The sequence below is a fragment of the Echiichthys vipera genome, assembly GCF_963691815.1.
Source record: "Echiichthys vipera genome assembly, chromosome: 13".
In the NCBI taxonomy this organism is placed as follows: Eukaryota; Metazoa; Chordata; class Actinopteri; order Perciformes; family Trachinidae; genus Echiichthys; species Echiichthys vipera.
In genome coordinates, this window is record NC_139838.1 from 6,368,343 (window position 1) to 6,385,598 (window position 17,256).

A 17,256-nucleotide genomic window follows, 5' to 3' on the forward strand; every position below is an offset into this window, starting at 1 on the left:
AGGTCTATAGTTGGCTAGAACCTCAGGATCAAGACTGGGCTTTTAAGAAGAGGTTTAATTACAGCTACTTTAAAAGACTGTGGTACATAACCTGCTGATAAAGACATGTTAATCATATCTAATACAGGAGTGTCAACTAAAGGTAACACTTCTTTGAGTAACCTGGTTGGAATAGAGTCTAGGAGACAAGTAGAAGGTTTTGATGCTGAAATAGTAGAGTTTAATTTGTTAAGGTCGACAGGAGAAAAGCAGTCCAAAAATATATCAGGTCGTACAGTTGTTTCTAAGGTTCCTGGGTTCGATGAAAGATTGGTGCCAAGCGAGTTGATTTTGTCTCGAATAGTTATAATTTTGTCATTAAAGAAGGTCATGAAGTCGTTACTACTGAGGGTTATAGGAATACATGGCTCAATAGAGCTGTGGCTCTCTGTCAGCCTGGCTACAGTGCTGAAAAGAAATCTAGGATTGTTCTTATTCTCCTCTATTAAAGATGAGTAATAGGCAGCTCTGGCATTAAGGAGGGCCTTCCTATATGTCTTTAGACTTTCATGCCAAGCTAAGTGAGATTCCTCCAATTTAGTAGAGCGCCATTTAAATATCTCAATATCTATTAATCTATCTATTTTTGCCCGTGCTAACATTAAGGTACTCTGGATATACACTTATTATAATGACTGGATGGGTATCCATGCCATTTGGTTCAGTGCCACCAACCAGTCAAAGTTTTCACTTATTCTGTGGAATATCTCAACATCTAACAGGTGGATCGCATCACATTCTGTACAGCCACTCGCGGTTCCAAGACAATGTGATCTAATGACTTTGGTGATCCCTTGACTTTTCCTGCGGTGCCTCCAGCAGGTTGCCATAGTTGGTTGCTAAAGCTTCAGTCGGCAAGTCTGGCAGATCAAGTTGACTCAGTCAAATGTTTACAACTCTCACGCCCCTCCCCCTCTACCACCGAGCTCCTCCGCTCCCTCACATCGAGTTCTCGTCAGTGCGCATGCTCCAGATTCCTGTAAACGCGCCTGTGTCTTCTCTCATCAATATTTGGCATGGAGTGCACGCTAAACAGATGTAGGCTGGCTAACTTACTCATAGATAGCAACTGCTAACGTCAAGCTCTAGGTGCACGTAGGTTTTTTCAAAAACCAGATGATTTATGTTGTTCTATCAGAGCTAAACTTTAAAGAAATATCTTGGCAAATATTGGATGGATTGAAATCCGCTACAGGAATTCATGGTTTTCAGGGCAGGAATTGTAAAAACTTGGAGGTGATTTGATCTGCACCATCAATAGGTCAAATTTTTTAATATGGCCAAAAATTAGGTTTATGACCAAACACCTGCAAAGCTAATGACTTTCCTATCCGCTTCAGCTGTACTTGGTGTTTAATACTGATTTACAAATGTAAGCACGCTAACACTCTAATCCAAGGTGATAGACATTACACCTGCTAAATATTTACATGCAAACGTTATCAATGTGTGCATGTTGGTATGTTGGTGTCGAGCATTTGAGCTCAAAGCACTGCTTGAAGAAAACCAGGGTTTCCAGGTTTGGTGCAGAAACATTTTTAGTTTCAGTGTTTGTCAGTTAAATGAACCATCATGGCACATATAAACGCCTTATACCTTACTCGGAAAAACTACTACCACAAAAGCATTGTTGAGATTTTTTAAAATATATTTTTAATATATTATTTCCACCAAATTGGGCAGACCATGCATCATGGGCAATTAGCCAAAGGGGTGAGTAATGCAGCAACAAATCACAACACTATGGTTTGGCAATTTTCATTGATCAATCATTTTGTATTGCCAATGTGCGAGCCGCTTGTAACGTAACTTTTAAACCGATGCTCATTCGCGCCTACAGATCATAAGCAACAGCAACCAGTGTCATTAATAACAAGGATCTCTGAAAATTACAATTAGGTAGAGCTATGAATTATTGTAACTTTGGCTCTACATTTGCAGCTCTGATTGCTCATGTGTCTTGTTCTGTATGACCTATTGTTTGTCACCACATTCCAATTTTGAAGTACAAAATTTAAATCCAAGTTGTCATAAAATATAAATATGTAAATGGCAGTTGTCCTTTGAAGCAGCAATAATTGATTGTTGTGGGCTGTGGAAGAATGTGTAGACACAGCTTAACATCCAGACGGCACTGGACAATATTAGCATTCACTTAATGCCATGTTTATTGCTACCTGACAAAGTCTGATACTCTCACTCCTTTACTGACTCATGGGCAACCAAACAGAGGACCATCTGGAATTTTGTGGGCCGCAATCTTTTTAAAAATTTGGGTCAAGTGAATTAAAAAAAAATGCATTTGCTATCAGGGTCTGAAATAAGCACCTGCCAGTTGTTAACAGTGGAGGGTAAAATCATCAGGCCATCTGTCACTTTGGTGGGCAGGGTGAACACACAACAGAAAGACATGTTTAGTTAGGTTAGAATATGATTTGATAGAGCTACACATCTGAAAGTTGCTCACAATTGCTGTATAAAAGCAATGCTATTGCGTTGTAGAAATGTATTCATTTTGACAGACAGTGGCTCAAACTGCTGTTGTAAAGTACAGTAAATTACTGTATGTCTTAACCCCTCTTAATGTTATTCCTTCATTGGCAGACAAAATGTATGAGTGGCAGACGAAAAAAAACAAACCTGTGAAAAAAAATCGTTTTAGACCCTGGTCGCTGTAATGGTAGCTTGGCTGTTTAAAAATGTCAGGTTTATGCAGAATGTCCTGAGTGGTGCTATTGGCGGTTCTTTCTGACTAATCAGTGGTCTGCAGTGTTTTAACTCGACCTTCTAATCAGCTGAGCTTGCTTGGACCCACGACTGAGGTGTTACTAAAATAAGTACCAGATACTAGCCAAGACTTTTGACAGTGGACACTCAAAAATAACCATTTTAATATGTAATAAACTGAACCAGACTGCTAATAATGGTCCTTTTCACATTACAGATAGTTGTTTGATTGATTGCTAATATAAAAATACTGATAAGAACAGCTTTAAATATTGTATCTGTGTGTTTAAGTGGAAAACCGCTCACATACAGTCCTCCTGGACATTAGGCGTGTTTCCACTAGCCCTAAAGTGGCCACTCGGAGAGTTTCAGTCCATGTCCTCTCAAATGGCCGCTCACTCGCCGTGTTTCCATTCCAAAAAAAAGGCCCGAGAGGGATTTATGAGACTCCAGAGGTCACGTATCACTCTGAATGAGTTTGGATCGCTGGTGATCAGCTGATCAGTGAAACAGTGGAGCACCGCTCTAAAGTGAGAAATACAGAATAGTTGTAGTTTGATTTAAGGTGGCCCGTATGATTCACAACGTCAACTTATGTACAAGTAACATGAAAGAAAACCCTCCACCTTAAAGATTCGAGGCGCTGTAAAAGTGTGTGTTGACAGACATGCTGTCACACCGCTGCAGTACGGTGTGTGTATGTGTCTGTGTGTGTGTGTGTGTGTATGTGTGTGTGTGTGTGTGTGTGTGTGTAAATGGGAGAGAGAGAGAGAGAGAGGTGTGGAGCATGCAGCAAAGGAACACAGGTCGGAAATTCAATCCAGAATCCGTGCACAAATCATTTTCTGCGCTGTGTTCTTCTTCACCACTGGTGTTTACTCTACTTCAGCGTGTTGTTGTGGCGTCTGTACAACCACACGTCACTACCAGCTGAGAGCTACATCCAATCAGCAATCGGGTATATCTCAGGGTTTGAGCAGCCGTTTGACCCGGTAGAAAATGGCCCTGCTCTCCTACAGGGCCATTTTCTACTCGGTCAAATGGCCTCCTGAGCGACTCACATGCAAATTAGGGGCATTTTTGCCTCATTCAGGGTAGTCAACCATAGTGGAAACGCACCTTTTGTTGTTTTCACACCATGCCTGAAACACAACAGCAGTGCTGAGAAATGCCCCTCCTGCTCTGTGTTTGCTGACTTTGTTCCACACTTAGTGTGTGAATGGATCGTCCTGAAGGGCTTATTTTCATGATGTTGTTGCTGCTCTTGTTTTCACCAGGGTGATAATGATGAGAAACAGGAGTTATTAATACACACATTTCCTTTGGGGGCTCAGCCTCACACAGTCAGAACGGAAGTTGACAGTGCTCTGGGTGATTTTCACAAGCTGCTCACAATAACTTTGGTTGCTTTGTTTTTCCTCAATTACAATAGAGGACACATGTTTGTAATGTTTGGCATCACTGGGTATTTAGAGTCTAGCTGTGTTATTTTAAAGTAATTTCAACTAAATGCAATTCATGAATGTCAGCTGGTTGCAGTGTCCTTAAGCCTAAGTGAGTCCAAATATAATCCTGTGGCTTTTATGATAACAAACAAGAGCAAAGATCACACAGAAAGTGGTGAAATCAAATTGGAAGTTACAGCTAACAAGGACATCAGGGAGTGTTCAGGACCACTGACACACAACTAACAGACACTACATCTAATAATTCATCATTTAATAGAAAGTAATATCTTGTCAGTCAACACCCAATGCTCCACTCTGTCCCCAGACATTAACAGGATATTTGGAAAAATTGTCAGATTAAAGGGGCAGAGTTTGATTGCATGACGTTCCCTGAAGAAAACTGTCTTTTTTTTCTATGTTGTTCTCATTACAATGACTGATGAGGAAACATCCAAAGTAAACACGTCCATTTGGCTGAAGGATCCCTGCTGTTGTTCTTCTAAACAACCCCACCTACCCCCTCCTGTCTCCTATTTCCCAGTGCATTGTGGGATGACAAATAAACAGGTCCGGGCGGAGGAGTAGTCCAATGTTCAGCCTTCACACCAGGCGTCTGTGGCAGTGTTTCTCAAAGCCAGCTGAAGCACCAGAGCTGACTCACTGTGACTGTGAATCAGCCCGCACACTCAACAAGACATGTCATTCTGAACACATCTGTGTGTCTAAGAAACGTACTAACAACATAGCCATATATACACTTAGAAACAATATGACATTGTTTGATCTCTTTGAGGAAGCCTGGTGGCTGTAGGAAGAGATAGTACAAAAACACAGGAAAGAAAACGGGAACCTAAATAAAAATAGAGCAGCTGTAGACATAAAAATGTTGTCACAGCACTAAAGTGGGAACAAAGAAAATATGAACATTATCTGTATGAATGGAAAATGAAGTCAACATGAACATAAAAATATTAGGGCTGTCAAAGTTTTTTGGACGTGTGATTATGTAACCTGACTCCGCCAAATGGGTCTATTCTCATTTGCTGGGGACTCTGGTTTGGAGATCTTTTGGGAAGGGGCGAAAATACTGGTTGCTGATTGGATAAACCATCTGTCTATAACATACAACATACCTACGGGCAAAATCAACCAATCAGATCAACCAAGCGTATGATATACTAACAGTGTCGAGGCAAAGCTCAGAAAATGTCGGTGAAGGGAATTTGCAGTTTGTGAAATTTACTGATAAAAGGCACAATTTCAGGAGCCCGGTCCATATTCAACAGAAGGATCCAGAAGAAAAAAGAGTTAGTAAGCGGTTTGATCGATAGCTGCGCTCGTCTCATCTGCAGAAGCCGCCATGTTGTTTATACTGAACAGTCGCTTCTTGTTTCATCACACTTAAATCTGCCTCAAAATCAACGCTGACTGGTTCGGTGGCTTTGCAATCAGCTCCAAATTTTCTCCACAATACGTTACCAGACTGAGCTGTGCGTAAAATACAATGGAGCTTGCAAGATCAGGATAGTCTCACAAGGCTAGTGATTATGACCCTCTTTCTCGATGCAGCAGTAACATTGTGGTTGGCAAGAAGAAACAAACCTCCTTGAGCAGAAATTAATAAATAGGGTGTTTGGAATGAGTTCAGCTTCAAGATTAAAGTTATCTTCATTTATTGTCCATGTGAACTAAGTTACTACTGGAGTACGTCAAGTCTACCACTTGCTGGCCAAGCCTCTTAGGGCGTGATCACATTATCCTTTTGGCCGCGGCCAAAACCGGTTTTTCAGCTAAAGTCTGGTACCTTTAAGTAGTGTGAGCGCACCCGCTCCGCGCTCAACTGGGGCCAGCTGGGCCGCCACGGCCCGCTTGAAATAGGTGGGCTTTAGCGGAGCCGTTTGCACATGTACGAGCACGAGCGTGCGCACGTGTACGCGCACGAGCACGAGCCCTACGGCAGTAGCGTTATGTCCGCCTGTTCGGACATGTAAATAGAAGGACGGACCATGCGCGGACATTTAACAACAACAACAATGGCGGTGAAAGGTTCATGTTGGTGTGATGCGGAGGTGGAGTGTTTACTGCAGATTTGGTCGGATGAAAATATTCAAAAACAGTCGACAAGACGCACAAAAACTGTCTGTGGAAAGATTTGTAAACAAAGCCACACACACGCGATCAATGCCTGTGACGTGTTACGGCTTGAAGGCGTATGGACAGCAAGAAGTATTGGCCGAGGCCCTGGTAGTGTGAGTACAAACGGGGCTGGGGCGCGGGGGGGAGAGGGAGGGGGGACAAGTACCCTAAAGTCCGGGTCTCGGTCCGGGAGGATAGTGTGAGCGCGCCCTTACCCTGCTTAAAATCCGACCCCGGTTAACAGACCTAGATAACTCCTTTAGTAACTGGAGTATTCTTGCATGTATACACCTTAACCGGGGTAATAGGTTATAACTGCCCCTCCCTACTTCGTGGGTGTGGTTTTTGACCCAAATTAAATATAATAGAAATAATATAGATCAGGAAGCAACTGCACCACCATCTACAGCAACAACACACGCTTTACTTTACTTTCCAACCAGTTGTACATTGGCAGAGGGTCACCTACAGTACCGGAGGTAGAGTTACTCCCGGCATTCTCCCCCGTTCATGTATACTGGGGGAACTGGCATATCCTGGTTATTGCTGTGCATGTAAACACACTGACTGTGGAGGACAGGGGCCTGCAGGGGGCTAGAATGTGACTGTTGTGATTCCTGAGGTTAGTCGTTTTTTGTTGCTTAAAAAAGGGGATGCTCAGTTAACCTTTACAAGTGTTAAATTGGACACTACATTTTGGTAGTAATACTAAGTAATGATACATTCAATATGCAGTACTTGGCTCAGTTCCCCTCTAATGATGGATAGGGCAGCAGAGATGGTCTTGCTAGCTGCAGCTCATCTTCTTTCATCGTCCAGGCTAGCAGAGCCAGCAAAAGACTGGTGAGTTGATTTCCCTATTCTGATGAGTGACTCATGCCATCACAAACCAACGTCAACCACAAAAAGCACAATTAATATTAGGGAAATAGACATAAAAGCATACATTTAGTGGGGCTGATGGAGAGGCAGCTGGAGAGGTCTAGCCAGTCTACAGCCATGCCTGAGGCTGTACTTGGGCACAGTTTTGCTTTGAGCTCAATGCCAATACTAATGTCAACATGCTCACAATGACAACACTGACATGCTTATCATTAGCAGGCAATGTTGACTATGTTCAGCATGTTAACATTTTCTAATTTACACAGTACAGTTGATGCTGATGGGAATGTTATTAGTTTTTCAGGTATTTGGTCATGGACCAATCTTGTGTTGAGCATGAATATTTGTAACAAATTCCACAGCAGCATATTCAAAAGCTGTTAAGACATTTTTTTTTTTTAAAAACGCACATCTGGGCATTCCTGTAGCTTAGGGGTCAAAGAGCTGACCATCAACAGCAGCGTGCCTGGTTCGAGTCGAGGGAATTATGTTGCATCTCTCTCGTCCTTATTTCATGTCACATCCTTACTGCCTGTATAAAAAGGCTTGCCCCAAAAATAACCCCATTAGGGTGCTTGAGGAAAAGTCAGAGACTCTTCTGGGGTCTCCAAAAATCCATCCAATAGCTGTTGAGACATTTCAGGCTGGTACACAGTAATGGTTAGCCCATCAACAGATATTACCATCACATGAGCCACACCAGCTAACAGAATAGACTGGGCAGCTTTGGATTAGCTGTTATGAAAGCCAAAATAGCTAAGGAATCTTGTAAATACAAAAATACAACTGAATGCATTTCTTACATACCAATGAGAGGAATACTGAAATATGAAGCCAAAGGTAGATTGATATCATAAAAACATTTTATCTATATTTACATCAACAAACCAATACATACACAAGAAAATTTGTATAGAACACAGTTGATTTCATGGAGACATATTCCATTTGTAGCGACTTTACATTTTGTTACATCTCAAACAAGGGTCTTATGTGTAGATAATAACACAAACTTTAAATTCCCAGTGCAGTGGGAGTCTACCCTGCTGCTTCAGCACACTGTCACCATGGCAATCCCCAGGGAAAGGTCATGAGCCGGCCGGCTGGGATGTTTGAAGGTCTGCAGATCGGCTATTGATGCTGATGACACGAGACTGGCTGGCACATACTGTTCATCTTTTAGCTGGCTCATTTTCAAACTTTGCTCTTTCAGAGGAACATTTTCACAAAGCTCCTCAGCATTGTTTGATGCCGTGCACAGTACAATTTCGACCTTTAAGTGTTAACATTTCTGAAGGCTGATAGCTAATGTTTTTGGAACAAAGCTGCTAATAGCTGACATTCAGTATCTTTAAATTTACATATTTATGTAAAAAATTATGAATATTGAAATCCTCCACTGAAACTCCTACTTATAAAATTCTATTAGGTGAGTTATCAGCTCCTCTTGTGCAATTTCAGTTTGACAATCGAGTCAGTGAAGAGCACTACTAGTCCATTTAAAAGCAGTAAAAAACATTACAAGTGTTTCGTTAACAAGACGCATCTGCCCACTTAGCATTTGCTCATGTATTGTTGTAAAGAGTTATCATTTCACTTCCAACCACAATATGTGAAGGAGCTTGATTTCAGATAACCCCATTTGTTTATAATTCTTCCATCATATGTGCACTGATAAATTAACAGATATATCTGCATTTATTGCAGACAAGTGTATAAACGTGGGAAAGCTTCATTATTCAAGTTTCAAAGCCACATGTTGTTTTTCATATAAGGCTGTGTAAAGTGAGTAATCATGGTTGAGAGGGACCTAAAGGGCCCCCCCACGGTACCTGTGTGTGTGTGTGTGTGTGTGTGTGTGTGTGTGTGTGTGTGTGTGTGTGTGTGTGTGTGTGTGTGTGTGTGTGTGTGTGTGTGTGTGTGTGTGTGTGTGTGTGTGTGTGTGTGTGTGTAGGTGTGTGCGCTGCGCAAAGTCACATTCAATTAAAATAAAAACACAAGGCAATTTAGCCGCAGTTCAACCAAGGATTATTTTGGTGATATGTTATGGCCTCCAAACAATTAAATAAATTGACTTGTGGCTTAACATAAAAGAAGGACACCAAAGAAGATAGAACTTTTAACGTTTTTTATTAAACAACTTCTCCCAACAGGAAACAAACATTCCTGAAGGACAACTAGCAAAATACAAATAAAGATCTTACCAAAACAGAAATCAGCAAACCCAAAATGGGACCTGGAGATGCCGGCCAAACTCAGCAAAAATGGAGGGGGGACCAGGCCACGCCTTATAGGGACGTCGGAGCTGGCCCCCCTCCCTACCTAACAAAACCAAATTATAAACTAAAAACCAAACGAAGAAAGAAGGCTGCCGGCCATCTTCAGGCCAAAACTAAAGCAACTACTTGTCACGGACCAGACAGATGAGGACCACAAGTGCGTCACGTTTTAAGAGTTTTATTGAGGGTTCCAGAGAGGGAAAGGGAGTGCAGTTCAGGGTGAGGCAGTGATCGTAGTCAGGCAGAAAGGCAGGTCGGTTTACCGGGGCAGAAGATCATACAGGTCCAGAGGAGAAGGCAGGTCGGGTTCTCCAGGGCAGACGATCAGGCAGGTTCAGGGGCGAAGGCAGGTCGGGTTTTCCGGGGCAGACGATCAGGCAGGTTCAGGGGCGAAGACAGGTCGGGTTTACCAGGGCAGAAGATCAGGCAGGTTTACAGGCAGGTCCGGGTTGTACAGGAGTCAGGGAGTAAAGCCAGTGAAGCACGATACTGAAGCAACTTCGCAGATGGTCTGACAAGGCTGAGCTGAAAAGCAGGGCTCTTTATGCTGGAGGTGGTGAGCGGGAAATGCACTGCAGCTGGCAGGTAAACGGGAGCAGAGCAGAGACAGGTGAAGCTGATGAGTACAATTAGTGAGTTGCCAGGCAGAGAGAGAGAGCTCATGACAGAACCCCCCCCCTAAGGGACAGCCCCAGAAGTCCCCAAGAAGCATCACCAAGCCGGGCGGGCGGAAGGGGGAGCCGGAGGAGGGTCAGAATTCCTCTGATTGGTCAGAATCCAGGTCAGGTGCCGGGTCCGGCCCAGCGTCAGGTGTCGGGCAGGTAACATGTTGGGGGCCCCTTGGGCGGCCACGCCGGACAGAGGGTTGGTCAGGATGCTGACGATGGAACTCGGAGATGAGAGTCCGATCCACAATCCGTCTGGCAGGTACCCAGGTCCTCTCCTCTGAACCGTAACCTGCCCAGTCCACCAGGTACTGAATTCCTCTGCCCCGTCGCCTGGACCGAAGCAGTCGCCGGACGGAGTAGACCAGACCTCTGTCTACGAGACGCGGAGGAGGAGGAGGAGGTGCAGCCGGAACCAGCGGGCTCTCGTGAACTGGCTTTATTTTGGAAACATGAAATGTGGGGTGCACTCTCATGGACCTGGGTAGTTGGAGCCGGACAGCAGTTGCGCTGATGATTCTCTGGATGGGGAATGGACCAAGGAACCGTGGAGCCAGCTTTCGTGACTCAACTCTGAGTGGCAGGTCCTTGGCCGACAACCACACCTTCTGGCCCACCTGGTAGGTCGGTGCCGGAGTCCTCCGACGGTTGGCCCCGATGGCGTAGCTGGTGGCAGATCTGAGGAGTGTGGCGCGGGCCTGAGACCAGGTACGGCGACATTGTTGAGCATAGGCCAGGGCTGATGGACAGGTGACCTCCCTCTCCTGGCTGGCGAAGAGGGGAGGTTGGTAACCATACACACACTGGAAGGGTGACATGCCAGTTGCAGAGCAGGTGAGAGAGTTGTGTGCATACTCCACCCATGTCAGTTGTTTTGCCCAGGCCTGGGGGTTGGAAGATGCCACGCAACGGAGTGCCTTCTCTAGCTCCTGGTTTACTCGCTCCGACTGGCCATTGGACTGGGGGTGAAATCCAGAGGATAAACTGACTGTGGCCCCCAGCAGATGGCAGAACTCCTTCCAGAAGGTGGAAGCGAACTGTGGGCCCCGGTCCGAGACGACATCCCCTGGCAACCCGTGTATCCGGAAGGCGTGGTCTAGAACCACCTGGGCGGTCTCCTTGGCAGATGGCAGCTTCCGAAGGGGAACGAAGTGTGCCATCTTGCTAAAACGATCCACAATGGTGAGGATGACAGTCATGCCGTCAGATGGGGGTAGGCCAGTAACAAAGTCCAGAGAGACATGTGACCAAGGTCGTGAGGGGACAGGTAGTGGCTGGAGTAGGCCAGCTGGGGGCTGGTTGGAAGACTTGTTCTGGTTACAGGTGGGACAGGCACGAACAAACTCTCGAACGTCCTTCTTTAGAGACGGCCACCAGAACCGCTGGGTGAGTAGATGGCAGGTCCGAGTGGATCCAGGGTGGCAAGCAAGACGGGAGTTGTGTCCCCACTGTAGGACCTGGGATCTCAACTCTTCGGGGACAAAGAGACGGTCTGCAGGACATGAACTGGGTCCAGGGTGGTTGCGGAGAGCCTCCTGTACTTGCTGCTCAACATCCCAGGTTAGGGCAGCAACAACACAGGGACCAGGCAGGATGGGCACGGGTTCCTTGGTGTGCGTATCGTCTCTCTGAAACTGACGGGACAGGGCGTCAGGCTTGGTATTGCGTGACCCAGGACGGTAAGACAGTGTAAAGTCGAAGCGGGTGAAGAACAGAGCCCAGCGGGACTGTCTGGGGTTCAGCCGTTTGGCGGAGCGGATGTACTCAAGATTCTTATGGTCGGTCCAGACCAGGAATGGAACTATTGAGCCCTCCAGCCAGTGGCGCCACTCCTCCAGAGCGAGCTTGACCGCCAGCAGCTCCCGGTTGCCGATGTCGTAATTTTGTTCTGATGGCGAAAGTCGACGAGAGAAGAATGCACAGGGGTGGAGTTTGCCATCCTCTGCCGCTCGTTGAGAGAGCACAGCGCCAACGCCGACATCAGAGGCATCCACCTCTACAATGAACTGCCGATCTGGGTCAGGCATCTGAAGGATGGGGGCAGAAGTGAAGCGTGACTTTAGGATATTGAAGGCGTCGTCGGCTGCCGAGGTCCAGAAGAATGGCACTTTGGGACTAGTCAGGGCGGTGAGAGGGGAGGCAACGGTGCTGTAGTTTCGGATGAACTTGCGGTAGAAATTGGCAAACCCGAGGAACTGCTGAAGCTTCTTCCTGTTTTCTGGTAATGGCCATGAAGTCACAGCAGAGACCTTGGCTGGATCCATTTGGATGCTCCCCTCTGCCACAATGTATCCCAGGAAGGCCACAGACCGAGCATGGAACTCACACTTCTCTGCCTTGACATATAGGGAGTTCTCCAGGAGGCGATTGAGGACTAGCTGGACATGGCGGGTGTGTTCAGACAGGGTACGGGAGAAGACCAAGATGTCGTCCAGGTACACAAAGACGAACTTGTTCAGCATGTCCCGGAAGACATCATTGACCAGAGTCTGGAACACTGCTGGGGCGTTGGAGAGACCGAATGGCATCACCAGGTACTCGTAATGGCCAGTGGGGGTGTTAAATGCCGTCTTCCACTCATCTCCCTCCCTTATCCGCACGAGGTGGTAAGCATTCCTCAGGTCAAGCTTGGTGAAGACCGTGGCTCCCTGGAGCAGCTCGAAGGCAGAGGTGAGCAGGGGAAGAGGATACCGGTTCTTGATGGTGATGTCGTTTAAGCCCCGGTAGTCGATGCAGGGACGGAGGGACCCATCTTTCTTCCCCACAAAGAAGAAGCCAGCACCAGCAGGGGAAGAAGACGGACGGATGATTCCGGCTGCCAGGGAGTTGTTGATGTAGTCCTCCATGGCTCTTCTTTCGGGGGCAGAAAGAGAGTAGAGGCCACGTTTGGGCGGAGCGGTTCCTGGACGGAGGTCTATGGCACAGTCGTAGGGCCGATGTGGGGGCAGAGAAGTGGCCTTGGCCTTGTTGAATACCTCCCGGAGTCCGTGATAGCATGTGGGGACGTTAGAGAGGTCAGGGACAGAATCGGTGGGTACCGAACAGGAGGGTAGCATGGCAGAGCGCAAACAGGTCCGGTGGCAGTCCTTTCCCCACTCAGTGATTGTCCCAGTTGTCCAGTCAAGGTGGGGGTTATGCTGGCGAAGCCATGGGTAACCCAGGATGAGGGGTTGGCCTGGGGAGCGGAGCAGGTGAAAACGGATAGTTTCATGGTGGTTCCCTGAGAGCAACATTGAGATGGGGGCAGTGACGCTGGTGACTGTGCCAAGGAGATGGCCATCCAGAGCTCGGGCTGGGACAGGACAGGGCAGATGTTGACTCTCCAGCCCCAACTGACGGGCCAGCTCGATGTCCATGATGTTAGCCTCGGCACCGGAGTCCACCAGGGCTGCTAAAGTATGGGTGGTTTCGGAGAGGACAAGTCGAACTTGAAACAGGGGCTTACGGCTGGTGGAGGGTTGGGTGATCATCGAGCTCAACCGGACCCCTCCTACATCCGATGAGCTCCGGCTTTTACTTGGACAGGTGGCGACACAATGACCATTGGCCCCACAGTACAGGCAGAGGTTGGACGAGAGGCGACGCTGGCGCTCTGCAGGAGTGAGAGAGGCACGGCCAATCTCCATGGGTTCTGGCGGGTCGAGCTGGCTCTGGGGAGTGACTGAAGAAGGTGGCCGAGCAGCCGAATTACTCAGAGTGCGGACAGACGGCTGGGTGGAGCGTCCCTTTTCCCGTCGACGTGTCTGGATCCGACGGTCGATACGAACGGCAAGGGCGATGGCCTCATCGAGTGTTGAGGGTTGGTCATGCGAGACGAGTTCATCCATCACATAATCCGCCAGGCTGTGAAGGAAGGCATCCACTAGTGCGGCCCCGTTCCATGAGCTGCGCCTTGCCAGGGTTCAGAAATCAATGGAGTAGTCCGCCACAGTCCGGTTCCCTTGGCGGATGGTCATCAGTTCCCTGGACGCCTCCGCTGTTGATGAGCCCAGGTCGAACACCAATAACATCTCCTCGACGAAGGCATCGAAGGAAGCACAAGCTGGGGTCTGCCGGTCAAACTCAGCGGTTCCCCACAGTCGAGCCCGGCCCGTCAGGTGTGTAATGACGTACCCCACTTTGGCCCCCTCTGTGGCGAAGGTCCTGGGCTGTAGCGAAAACTGGACCCGGCAGCTGGTTAAGAATGCCCGTACATGAGCCGGGGTGCCATCGAAACGTTCAGGGTTGCCGATCCTTGGCTCAGGCGCACAGGGAGCTGGAGCGTTGGGGTCTGGAACAATTGAATGCTGAAGAGGTGCTGGGGCAGAGAGGAGAGAAGGCGCAGACAGAGCAGGTGTAGCTGGGGAGGGGTCATGAGCAGACAGAGAGGTCAGGTTTGTGAGCATTTGCAGGACCTGGGCTAGCTGTTGTTGCTGCTGTTGGACACGCTGTTGTTGTTGGTGACCGAGCTGAATCAACGATGAGATTTCTCCAGCCATCCGTTGCATCGCTCCCTCTGCATGTTCGAGGCGCTGTATGGCAGTCGGTGGTTCAGAGTCGGTGGTTTCCATGCTGGGTGTGTCGTGCGCTGGGTCCATGCTGGTCAGACCATACTGTCACGGACCAGACAGATGAGGACCACAAGTGCGTCACGTTTTAAGAGTTTTATTGAGGGTTCCAGAGAGGGAAAGGGAGTGCAGTTCAGGGTGGGGCAGTGATCGTAGTCAGGCAGAAAGGCAGGTCGGTTTACCGGGGCAGAAGATCATACAGGTCCAGAGGAGAAGGCAGGTCGGGTTCTCCAGGGCAGACGATCAGGCAGGTTCAGGGGCGAAGGCAGATCAGGTTTTCCGGGGCAGACGATCAGGCAGGTTCAGGGGCGAAGACAGGTCGGGTTTACCAGGGCAGAAGATCAGGCAGGTTTACAGGCAGGTCCGGGTTGTACAGGAGTCAGGGAGTAAAGCCAGTGAAGCACGATACTGAAGCAACTTCGCAGATGGTCTGACAAGGCTGAGCTGAAAAGCAGGGCTCTTTATGCTGGAGGTGGTGAGCGGGAAATGCACTGCAGCTGGCAGGTAAACGGGAGCAGAGCAGAGACAGGTGAAGCTGATGAGTACAATTAGTGAGTTGCCAGGCAGAGAGAGAGAGCTCATGACACTACTAAAACAAAGCTTTTAACAAATCATAATGTGGGACCAAGGTGCTGGTGGGTCTGTGTCTCTCGAGGGAATGGTCTTGCTGGCTTTATATAGCAGGTTGGCAATCTGGGAGTTGATCGGCTGCAGGTGTGTCAGCCTGATTGCCTGCCTGCTGAGAAAAGGGAAAACAGGTTAAGGCACATCGAGGAGATCTTTCATGGCCACACGCAACATGATAAAAAAGAATTAATATATTATCATATATACAGTAGTAATTATATGTGTATAGCATGTTGTCACGCAACACAAACCCTTTTTCATTCTTTAATATGTATGCAGCAAGATGTCAGTGCTGTATTGTTCACAAGATAGTGACCAAGGGCCCAGTTACACTAGCATTAAAGCAACATTGTGTAATTATTTTACCTCAAAATTACCACTTCAAAATTATTCTGATGCTAAACTGACTTGTAAGAAAGAGAATGGTGGCTCAGTCGTTACCATTCTGCACCCTGAACACCTGTTCTTGCACTATTTAACTCTTGTGAGCAGGTACGATCCTGGGAGAAATGCTTTAAGTCGGAAGCCCTAAAGGTTCATACATTACATACATTTTATTTCCTCTTTTTCCTGCGATAACAAGATAATACCTACGTTTTCTCGTGATAACGAGATCATTAATTTGATATGTGGAAAAAACAAAAGTGCAGTCTATTAAATCATTGCAGAAACATCATTCAGTGTATCAATGTCAGAGGAGAATATCAATCACCATCACATTTCTCTTCAATCAAGGCCTGACACAGGCCGGAACAGCTTTATGATTATTATTACAGATAATGTTCACATTAGTGTGCATCATTCTAAGAAGACGGTTAGTTAGGCTCCAGCTTTAGCCTGATGTCCTCATTAACTACATTTTTTTTGTCTTTTTAACAAACTTTATTGTCAACAATATTATATCACAACAATGTAAATATCAGTACAGGGAGGAGTTTTACAATGTGCACATAAATATACAGATTACAGTTTAATTTTCATAACTGTGATGGAACTCTCATGTTTCATTCATTATCTATCAAATAAATTATTTCGTTATCTCAGGAAAACTGAGTTATTATCTCGTTATCACTGAGGAAACAAAACAGAGGAAATAAAATGCATGTAATGTATGACCCTTTAGGGCTTCCGTATTTATGGTGCTAAGGTCGCACTCACACTGTTCATCCGTACTGTGCCCAAGCACTTTTCATGGCTAAAGTCTAGTTCATTTGACCAGTGTTCGTCCACGGCCCGTTTGGGAGAGGTGGGCTTTTGTAAAGCACGTTTGCAAATGTACGAGCACGAGTGTGCGCACGTGTACGAGCACGAGCACAAGGCCTATGGCGGTTCTGAGGTCATTTTATGTGCGCCTGTTCGGACATAGAAAAAAAGAAAGACGGACCATGCGCGGACATTTAAAACAATGGTGGTGAAAGGTTCACGTTGGTGTGATGCGGAGGTGGAGTGTTTACTGCAGATTTGATGAAAATATTCAAAAACAGTCGGACAAGACGCACAAAAACTTAGAGGTCTATGGAAAGATTTGTAAACAAAGCGACGCATCGCGATGACATCAATCAATGCGTGTGACGTGTTACGGCGTGATGACGTATAGGCAGCAAGAAGCATTCACCGAGGCCCAGGTAGTGTGAGTACAAACCGGGGGCCGCGGGGGGAGAGGGAGGGGGGAACAAGTACCCTTAAGCACGTGGCATGGTACGGATGTACAGTGTGAGAGCGCCCTAAGTCCCTGAAAATGTTTTCTGTTTTTCCCTATGATGTCTTCTGGCTGCTGGGCATCAACTTCCTGTGATTTTTGGAAGTTTCCTTTTGGACTGATAGCTTTACGTGTTGCTAAAGTATTGCTAACAGCTGTTAGCTGCCGCTCACTGTTAGCTGTGCTGCCAGGAGCAGGAGCTGTGAG